The following is a 9,994-nucleotide window of genomic DNA, read 5'->3' as shown; positions in this document are numbered from 1 at the left end:
TTTCCTCTTCCATTTCCAGGATAAAGGTGTTCCTGGCATGGAGTAATTCCAGGTAAGACTCCACCTGAGGACCCCAGGTAGCCATTGGAGCTTACAGACATACACTCAGTGGTAAACCTCAGGTCAAAGGATCCAATCAAACGGCTAACAAATCACTTGTCTTTATTATGTATATTAATGTCAGGTTACTTAAGATCTGACTTTAAAAAAAAAGTATTTCCATTAAAAACAGCTAATCATCTGATTACTCTGGGTTCAGTAATTGTTCGAGTGGCAGGAGACAGCCCCAACACTTAGCACTGGTAGTTCCGACGTGCAAGTATTTGAATTGGGGTAAAAAAAAGCAATCTTTCAGGTTCCCATCAAGGTGGATAGTTGGAGGGTGGCACGCGAAGCGTCCCCACGAGGGGTGAGCGCGCCGGTGGGTTGCCCTCCTCCCCTGCCTGGCACGCCCCCGACACTCCCCTCCCCATTTGACCAAGAGAGTTCCCACAACAGCAGAGGCGGTGGGATCGGAGGAAGCCGGGATATAAATATGTTCCGAACACTCCCTTAGTCCGAAGGCCAGGTTGGGGACAATGGTGATCGTGGGATCAGCGGGATGCTGGAGCGCAGGACGCAGGGAAAAGTCGAGAGAGGACTAGGAGCTACTAGCTTTCGGCTCCTCACACAGCAAAGCAAGTCCTGCAGATGAATCGCTCCTTCCCGGGCTTTCTTCCCCATTAATAATCTATTTCGAGATTAGCGCAGACCAAGGGGATTAAAACAACAGATACATGCAAATGTGAAATAATATTGCAGTGGACATGGACGAGAGAAAAATAATTCTTTAGGGTTTCTTTGAGTAAAACAAACTGCCTCCCTCAGAATTCCCTCCATCCAGGCAGCTTGTGAAGATGCACTTTTGTTTTCCAATTCCCTCCAGCCAGGACCTGGTGCCTGTCCCCCCATTCACCTCTCAGTCTGTCAATTTCCTTAACTCTCACAGCCGCTCCCCTTTTCTCCCCTGCCCCCAGCTCCCCTCGTCGGCCCAGATGCCCGAAGAGATACAATGTTTCTGCCCCTGAACACATAGGCTGTAGCAGGAATTCGAATTTGGCCATAGCTAATGATTTTTTTTTAAAGCAAATTCTGTTTATTTTGTACCATGTGGAGAAAAAAAAAGGAACCTATTCTCTTTTTGAAACGGAATTGATCTTTCATCCAGAGGAATTATTTCGACCGTGCCGTTACACAGGAGGTGGGCAACTTCTTTTAGAGTTGCAAGGAAAGGGTGATAAGGGGGACCCCTGCAATGGGGTGTGTTGAGGGGGTGGGGGGCGGCAGGGGTCCAAGCCAAGTCAAACGGTTTTCTCACGTGCGAACTCGCAATCCAATCCATTCGGAGTTGAGCCTAGGGTAGGAGGGGAAAGTCTATTTAAAAAAAAAAAAAAATCAGGAGCATCCCTCTGAGAAGCACTTTCAAACAAAATCAAAACAGGACCAGAGAATCTCAGACCGTCTCTAACATCCCTGCTGCGAGGCCCGCGGGCTCTGGAATCTCGCACGTCACCTGGCCCCAGCAGGGCGGCCAGCTGAGCGGCTCATTTTTATTTTTTTATTTTTTGAAGTTAAGGCTGAATCTCGGCTTCAGTGCTTTTTTTGCCAGCGTCTCCATTGACAGGAACCAGCAAACTTCAGGACTCAAATAAGCGTCTTAATTTATTGATGCAAAACAGGTCTGCTGGTCGCCCCCAGTTCTCCGCGCTCTGTCCCCCACACCCCCAGCTTCGGTCCCTTCATTTGATCTCAGGGTAAGGCCTCCGCAGTACAGGCGGAGGAGCACGTGGGAGGGGGTTCGGCCCCCGCCCGCCCAGGAACCCCGCGACCCCCGCCCCGCGACCGGGTCAGCTGACCTGGCTCGCTGGCCGGCTCCCCGCCCGCCGCCTTGTTTCCGGTCCCCGGGGTCCGCTAGCTGCGCACGGAGCGGGAGCGGCCGCGGCCGGGAGGTGATGCTGGGGGCCGATTACCATGAGAAAGGCTGTGCCTGGAAAAGCCTCCTCCACGCGACTGTCAATCTCTCTAAGGGGTGGGAGGGGGGACGGAAAGGGCCCTGTAGGAGTCACCAGAAAACTTGGAGTAAGTTGGATGCGACGCAGGCCCGAGGAGGTGGCTTTCGCCTCAACTTGGAAGGCTGTGGTGTTAAGGGCGCGGACGCCAGCAGCCTCGCCTGGGAATTGAAAAACCCCTAGTCCTTTCTTCCCTTCTTTCCTCCCTATTGCCATCCTTTCAGCCCTCCCTGCCCTTTATCCTTGTTTTCTTGAAATTGTTTCCCAGTTGCATTTCCTACATTATCCTTTCTATCTCCCTTTTGCAATCCCTTGTTTTGTTTCTTAAGATCTCCTCTCTCGCTGTGATTCTTTTCTGCCTCCTTTATGTATCCAGATTTATCATTTCGTTTTGAAAACACAGTGTTTCATATGTAATTAATCTACCAGCAGGAGGTCAGGGACACCCTGACTAAAATAACTCCCTGGGTCATCACAGAACAAGTTCCCCAGGTGTCAGTGAAAAGTAAAATAATAATAGTAATAAAATAAATATAAATCTATATCTTGGTAATCATAATGGCTCCTTATCCTGAATTACCATATCAGCTCAAATTGACTCCTTTTTTTCTTAAAAGAATCTTCCTGGAAGAAAAATGAATAATACTTGATATAGGGCAATTTTTTAGCTTTAAAGTAATGTGAAAAAAATTTCTCATTTATAGTGATATTTTAGCAGTGCTTAACAGACTTTAGAAATTACAATAGGTAATTTAAAGAAACTTAAGCTGTGCTTTTTCTTTTAATGACTGTTTGGAAAGTGTAAAAAAATTCTAAAGCACCCCTGCCTTTCAGGAATATTGATCAGTTCAGAGAAAAACATCATGTCCTGTATTTTGTACAGGCTAAGCAAATTCACAACTTCAGTTGTTGGGTTGTTTCCTTGGCCAGTTGCCCTATTGCCTAGCAAGTGCGTGAACATGGAGCTGTGTCTGTCATGAATGTGGCTCTGGTTTGAGTTTTACTTATTTTTTTTCCTGTCTTGCATTCATTTTGAGTATGTTGTTCTCCTATTAAAATTCAGTTTGCACTTGTTTGCAATTTGTTTACTTTGTTGGATTTTTAAAACTTGTTAGTAGTCAATTGAACATGTATATTAAACCGTTTTTAGGCCAAGAAAAATAAAGATGCATTAGAAAGATGCCTTTTATGCTTCATAATTATTAATTGACATTTTATGATGAATAATTAATCATTTGAATAATTTTGGTATCTCTGATCTGAACACATATTTGCATATCTAATGCTTGATTTTAACTGTGTGTTTTTAAAAAAATTCATTCTCTCAGGACGAAGAAACAAAATAACATTTTAATGGAAAATTTCTCTTCAACACTTGTAAAAGTTTTTTTTATTGAGTTGTACTATTCTTTCTAGATATCCATAAAACTTCTTAACACTTTGTAAATCATTTATGTAGCAATCATATACAAACATGTGACAGACTGCAGTTAATTAGGAAAAACAATACCCTATGTAAAATCAAGTCTCTCTCCTCCCCAAAGGAAGAGATGTGCACTAATTATGCACCATTTTTTCTTACTGGAATTTGATTATTGAACTTTTTGGTTATGTCTATTTACACAAGTCAAAAAGTAGAAATTGAGTGATAAATAATTCATATATGAATTTAAGTTTTTTTTATTTTTACTTAGTAACATATGGGTTGATTTGAAATTATTTAAAAATGATCAAGCAAGCCTATCCCTGATATTTTTATACCTGTGTCAATTGAAGTTCAAAGAAGCTATTTTGAGTACTAACCCTGCATGTTAACCTGTGTGATTACTGGCAAGCTACTAGAAATGTATATTCTTGTGGGTACACTAATAATGTCTGTTCTTCTGAGTTTTATTAAGAATTAAAGTATTGTCTGAAATGTCACTATAGTGTAACTTTATTATCACAATGAAAAGATTGAAAAAATAACATGGAACATACAGATCAGTTAAGACAATTAATTTTGACTGGTAAAAACAACTATTTCCCTTTTAGTATCATTCGTCATTTTTCTGTTGAGAAATGAGTGCTGTGTTATTAAAGTGAAGAAATAAGATGAAAAGCATCATTGAATTTTTGGGTGGTTTACAGTTCTTTAGACCTCTTCAGAAAATGTAAAGCCACAGACATGAAGATAGTATTTTTTATTCTGTTACTTAAGGAGTTAATTTATTGTGTTCAATATGATCATAATTTGTTTATAAATATCAGATTTCTTTTAGTGCGAATGTATGAACTTGAAGTTTCTCATGTTCTTTAGTAACGTATTGTCTTTGACTGTAAGGGTTAAATATGTAGAAGCTCAGAAGCAGTCTTGAGTAAGACTTCTGAGAAAAAAAAGGGCAAACTTACAAATTTGGAGACCAGGAATTTGGCTGTCAGAGCACTGTTTGTTGTAAGATCATTCATAATGAACTGAGCATTTCCTTTTGGAATTGTAGTTATCCTGAGGTTTGTGCTAATTCTAAATACCTATAGTGGGGGAGAAAATCAGTTTACTAATGGAAAATGAAATTCATTAGTCTCTTAAACAAATAATAGACCAGATTTTCTTTTTGACGCATAAGCTGAAAAATCAATGTAAATGCTAAAGGGAAAAAACTACTGCGATATTTAATCCTAATACTGACTTCTTGTTTTCCTTAAGATTCCACAAAACACTTAAAGGGTGCCTTAATTGTTTCCTTTCTCAAAGGATCCATTCCATGCTTCTTTCACATCAAAACTACCAAAAGGGCCATTTGGACATCAGCCTAGGGACTTAGTGACCAGTACCTTTTTCTTGTTTTCCTTTGGAAAGGAAAGTGGGACCAGAAACTATTTGCACCTACAGATTGTTTAGTGACCTGGAAATAACTTCATGATGCTTTGTGATCTTCTTTAATAGTCCTTGTTCTATTAAAAGGTCAAATTATAAGTCTTTTTTGTTAGTTCTAATTTTGCACTGTTCTAAAAGTGATTTTTTTTGTTTTTGCAGTCATGTTTCAGGTACTTAAATACAACAACCTTACTCTGAAAAATTATTCTCTATGTGATAATCACAACTATGAAATAATAATAGCCAAGAGAGGAACCTGCTTTCCTAGCCTACCCTTTTCTAGTTGTAGATGTGACCTAGGGGAAATCAGTGACTTTCTCTAGAATTCAAGTGTCTGATTCTTTACGGGCCTTTAAATCTGCCAGACTCATCCTTCTGGCAGACACCACAGACAGGTGACATCCAATGTCTTCTCACCTTTAGCAGATGTCCTTCTGAGCCTCTTGTGTCCACCCATTCTGCATATTGCATTGTGACCTTTTCCAGACCTAATGACCTGCTTAGTGCTTGTTTTTCCATGTGTGGCTTATTTTGCCATTTGGATCTAACACCTAGGCTCATTTTTCCAGTTGTAGGATTGGTACAGGTAGAATGGTTTCTCTGGCTTTGTTGTTTCTGGTTTCCCAGACAAAGTATCTTTCCTATTACTGTCTTCTCACCAGGACCCTTGAGTTAGGGATGCTCCTGTGAACAATTTCCTGCTAGTTTACACTGGTCCTAGGCCTGGCCCAAGCACAGGACAGGTTAGTGATGAGGAGACATCATGATACAAGCACATCTGGAAATTGTTTTTATTTCTTATGTAATTTTTAAATTGCTTGTTGACTGAGAACTGAATCTCAAAGATTCCTTGTATTCTTCTCAATTACAGTATATTGTAGTGGCAAAGATACAGGCTTTGAAATTAGATCAACTGGATTTGACTCCCTGCTTTGTGAGTACTAATTGTGTATTGAGGATGAGATATTAAGCCCCTGTGAACCTCATTTTTAAAATGAGCAGAAGAGGACTTAAATTTAAGCTGGCTGTGGTGGAAAAATATGACAATAAATGTACAGTGTCTGATACAGGGTAGGCATATCAATAAATAGAAATTCCCTCTCATGAATTATCTGAAAAATATATGAAGTTAAATTATAGAAAAACCAGAGTGAATGTAGCATATATTTTAGGTGATACTTATTTCATAATTTTAAATGATTTTATTGCCATTTATTTATTTTAATTACTTTTATGATTTTATTAGGAATTATTTAACTGGTTCCTGCATTTTATAGAAATCAGTGCTTACTGAGAACAATTGGAAAAGTAATGTGGAATTTCTCAACTTCTAGTGGAAAAGGTGGAGTGCTCATGATTCTAAGTATCATAGTTCTAACCTCTGAGATGAATAAATGTCCTTTACCATTTGATTATGCATTTCACACTTCTGTTTACAATTGTAAGAACAAATATTTTTTCCATGTAATTCTCCCTATATGATCTGACATGAGAGGAAGCCCTCTTGCAGCTTCATGTGGCCAAGAAATGTCAAAGATCACTCATTCAAGGTAAAAAGAAGCTCTTAGCACTGTTCAAGGCTCTGTACTCACTCTTAATGCAGACTTCTCAAGTTTGAAGGAACTAGGAATGGAGAAGAAGGGAAGGAATAGTACTGAGAAAGTTTGCATCCAGTATCTTCTTCCCACCCGCTAGCTGAGTGCTGAAACATCTGCTTAAAAAAGGAAAAAAAGAAGTAAGAATACATATATATATGTATGTACGTATATATATCTAAAGACATTGCTTCACTCTGCTGCCTGAAAATTCAGGAGTAGGGTTGTGTCAGTAGGCCCTGGCAGGATCTATTGTGTATGTGACTTTTCTACCCTATGCCCTAGAAAGGAGAGTGTCAGGGGAGGACCAGGCTGTGGACACAGGGAGCATATTGTTCCAATGGTTCTGCTACAGTGCAAAGCAGGATTCTTTTTTTTCCTCTTTGGAACTAACTTTGCTACACAGGCAAAAAAAAATCTATTCCTATTAGGTTTTTCCTTGGCCATTGTGGAACCATAAGTATGGCTCCTGTGGCAAGGGGATAATTTTTCTGGACTGAGGGAAGCTGGCTTACCTATTGTTCTTGGCACATGGCTAGCACCCTTCTAGACAAGAGGGACAGAACTAAGCTGAAAGTTCACAGAAAAGACTAGGCCTTTTAAAACAAGGACAGAAAGTTAAAACCTCGTTCTTCTAAAGTTTAGTTGATGTATCTGCTGTGCATTTGAAATTTCATTAAAGAAAAATCTGCATGATCCTGAGTTATATTACTTCCCTGGTGGCTCAGACGGTAAAGCGTCTGCCTAGAAGGAAATGGCAACCCACTCCAATAGTCTTGCCTGGAAAAATCCCATGGACGGAGAAGCGTGGTAGGCTACAGTCCATGGGGTTGCAAAGAGTCGGACACGACTGAGCCACTTCACTTTCACTTTCACCATCATTTAGCCTGTGTATGAGATACTGAAAAATTATTTACAATAATTTGCTATAGTGCATTCTGTAGAGATCATCTCTACTGAAGTTTTGCTTCTGTTGGTAAGGATTCTTGTGTAATTGTGTAGTTCAAGGCTAGGTGAAATATGCTTGCAAATGTCATTTGAAATCACATGGACTTTGAATTTGGGGGCAAAGTAATACTTTTTTTTTTTTTTTTTTTTTTACAATATTAAAGCGAAGTACTGTCATTTGGAAATTTTTAAACCATTGCTTCATTTGGGATCTCTAAATAGTAATTTATTTGACAAAGTAAGGTGATCTCTCACCAATGTATCTTTCCCAATCCCCTAGAATAGTGCCTATTATATAGGAAATATTTGTTGCTGCTTGTGCCATTCATTAAGAAGCTTTAAGGGATGTAAACTGATCTCCCTGGTGGCTCAGCAGTAATGAATCTGACTGCAATACAGGAGATGCACGATACTCAAGATCGATACCTGGGTTGGGAAGACCCCCTGGAGCAGGGCATGGCAACCCACTCCAGTATTCTTGTCTGGAGAATCCCATGGACAGAGAAGCCTGACGGGTTATAGTCCGTAGGGTCACAAAGAGTCGACAGGACTGAGCAAGCACGCACAAGCTGATCTATTTCACACTTGTAAAGAACTGAGACAAGAATGAAGGTTGTGGGAATTCCCTGGCAGTCCTTGCCCTCAGCAGTGAAAGCTCAGAGTACTAACTAAGAGTGGTTAGTACTCTGAGCTTTCACTGCTGAGGGCAAGGTTTCAGTCCCTCATCAGGGAACTAAGATCCTCTAAGTCAAAATGCGTGGCTTAAAAGAAAAGAGGATGGGTGAGCCTCGTATGGAACGCTTAGACACACACAACCTCCTTTCGTCAAATTATGTACCATATTATGTTATATTAATATAACACAAACTGTTTTATTCCCTTTCTGGTGCATCAGTTTACACATTCTGAAAAAAAAAATGAAGGAATGAATGTATAATTGTGTGTATATATTTGTCTTTCTCTTTAAATGGCTCTGATGAATCTTTTCATGATTTATTTCTAAGTAAATATATTAAAGCTTAATAAGAGGTTTTCTCAGAAAAGGGAAAGATAATAAAGAGAAAATGGAGTAAACTGGTAAAAGTATGGTTTGCTTCAGAAGGTAAGTGTGTAATGGTAATTTAAGATAAATGATCAAATCACCCTGTAATATCACACAACAGGTAAATAGAGAAAACAGAGAAGATGGGGAGTTTTGTTTCTCCTTTATTTTTCCACTCAGTGTGGCTTGTGGGATCTAGTTCCCCTGACCAGAAATTGGAGTCAGGCCCTCAGAGTGAAAGGGTAGAGTCCTAACCACTGGGCCACCAGGGAATTCCCTCTTCTTCCTTAAATGGACAGGCTCCATCAGCCAGTGGGAGCTTTTTCCTGCCAGCAGCTTCATTTTCATGTAGACCGATAACTGGTTGCCCAAAGATATTGAGGCAAAGTATTAAGTCCTGTTTATAATACTTTCTCCCTTCCCTTCTCTGTTCTTTTTTCTGCTTCAAGTCCTATTTCTTACTCAGGGCCCTCACTGCTTCATATCTTTATTTCAATGCTTTTTATTCAGAAAAAAAGTCTATCTTTTAAAGATAGACTTCTTCACAACCTTCAATATGCATCAGTTCAGTTCAGTAGCTCAGTTGTGTCCGACTTTTTCGACCCCACTCCCTGTCCATCACCAATTCCCAGAGCCTACTCAAACTCATGTCCATCGTGTCGGTGATGCCATTCAACAATCTCATACTCTGTCATCCCTTTCTCCTCCCTCCTTCAATCCTTCCCAGCATCAGGGTCTTTTCCAATGACTCAGTTCTTCGCATCAGATGGCCAAAGTATTGGAGTTTTGGCTTCAGCATCAATCCTTCCAATGAATATTCAGGACTGATTTCCTTTGGGGTGGACTGGTTGGATCTCCCTGTAGTCCAAGGGACTCTCAAGAGTCTTCTCCAACACCACCGTTCAAAAGCATCAATTCTTCAGTGCTCAGCTTTCTTTATAGTGCAACTCTCACATCCATACATGACCACTGGAAAAACCATAGCTTTGACTAGACGGACTTTTGTTGGTAAAGTAATGTCTCTGCTTTTTAATATGCTGTCTAGGTTGGTCATAGCTTTTCTTCCAAGGAGCAAGTGTCTTTTAATTTCATGTCTGCAGTCAACATCTGCAGTGTCAACATGCATAGGTATTAAATAATAAGATATGACCTTACATTTTGATATTTCCACTGTGCTGCGGAAAATTTCCTGCTGGAAACAGAATGTTTATATGAAATGTGTTATGAGGAAGGACAGTTCAATACTATTTCTGTCTGCCCATTGCCTAGCATAGAGCCTGAAACATGAGATGCACTGAGCAATGAATGCCTGTTGGATGAATGAATGCATGCAAGCATGAATGCCGTATAAAAAAGCCAGACTTAAAACAACAGATGCCATTTGTTCTACGTGGCAAATAAGAATTAAAAGGCATTAATGTATGTGCAAAAGTCACTGTGGTCACAAACAGGGTTTTGATACTGTTTTTGAGTTCTGACTAATATTTTACTTCCAAAATGAAAT

General features: G+C 39.9%; 1 long non-coding RNA gene across 1 annotated transcript; it reads right to left on the bottom strand.

Annotated features, from left to right (window-relative positions):
• Positions 1-1,357: 1,357 nt before the first annotated feature.
• Positions 1,358-2,139, bottom strand: LOC123331541. Its single transcript, XR_006548229.1, has 2 exons — positions 1,896-2,139; positions 1,358-1,393 (listed from the first exon to the last, which is right to left on the bottom strand). It is a non-coding gene; the product is annotated as an uncharacterized LOC123331541 (long non-coding RNA).
• Between the last annotated feature and the right edge of the window lie 7,855 nt (positions 2,140-9,994).

The sequence above is a fragment of the Bubalus bubalis genome, chromosome 2 (genome assembly GCF_019923935.1).
Source record: "Bubalus bubalis isolate 160015118507 breed Murrah chromosome 2, NDDB_SH_1, whole genome shotgun sequence".
Taxonomy (NCBI): Eukaryota; Metazoa; Chordata; class Mammalia; order Artiodactyla; family Bovidae; genus Bubalus; species Bubalus bubalis.
The sequence above is the reverse complement of the archived record's forward strand: the minus strand, read 5'-3'. Positions and strand labels throughout refer to the sequence as shown.